Source organism: Octodon degus, unplaced genomic scaffold, assembly GCF_000260255.1.
Source record: "Octodon degus isolate 3935 unplaced genomic scaffold, OctDeg1.0 scaffold00225, whole genome shotgun sequence".
In the NCBI taxonomy this organism is placed as follows: Eukaryota; Metazoa; Chordata; class Mammalia; order Rodentia; family Octodontidae; genus Octodon; species Octodon degus.
In genome coordinates, this window is record NW_004524801.1 from 1,972,760 (window position 1) to 1,973,759 (window position 1,000).

The window sequence follows — 1,000 nt, forward strand, 5'->3', positions numbered from 1 at the left end:
TTTTTTTTTTTTTTTTTGTGGAACTGGGGATTGAACTCAGGCCATGCGCTTGCCAGGGAAGCACTTATTCCACTGAGCCATCTCCCCGGCCCCCTCCATCAGCTTTCTGAGTATATTTGGTAACAAAACATCTGAGAAAATCAGCTCATGGAGGAAATGTTTGCTTTGGCTCACGGTTTTGGAGAATTCAGCCTACAGTCACTGGGCTCCATGTACACAGAATATATTACTCAATGAAAGACAAACAACTGAATTAAAAAGTTGGCAATAGCACTGAACAAATACTTCCAAAGAAAGACGTGTGACTAGCCAATAAACACACAAAAAGGTGTTCAACATCATTATGCACCAGAGAAATGCAAATAAAAATAGGAGATGCTCTCACACCAAACAGAATGGGTAAAATTAAAAAGACTAGCAATGAGAACTGTTGGCGAATATCTAGAAGAGTTGGAAGGCTCAAAGATTGCTCACAGAATACAAAGTTGTGTAACATATAAAGAAGACAGCCCGATAGAGCCTCCTAGGGAATGGATCCTCAATATCTGAAATGCTAGAGCAGGGAAATATGTGAAAAAGTATTTGAAAGAAGCTTATATCTCTAGCATAACAACTAGAGAGAGATTGGGAAGGAGTGAAAGGAACTCTGACAGTGATGGACATGTTTTATATTCAGTGTAACAGTTAAATGGGTATATGCATTTTTTTTTTTTAAAGCTCACCACATTGTACAATTAAGATTTGTACTTAAACCTGGTGTGGTACTTGTTATCCCAGGATTTGAGAGGTTGAGGCAGGAGTATCTCTGAAAGTTTGAGGCAAGGCTAACCTGAACTACGTAGAGAGACCCTGTCCTTAAAAACAAACTAGGGGCTGGTGAGATGGCTCAGTGGTCTAAAGCACCAACTTGGAACAAGCTTGGCAAAGCGCAGGGACCGTGGTTCAATCCCCCAGCACCACATGCCAGCCAGCCCCGCCCCCTGGTGGGCTGAGCTGGCCA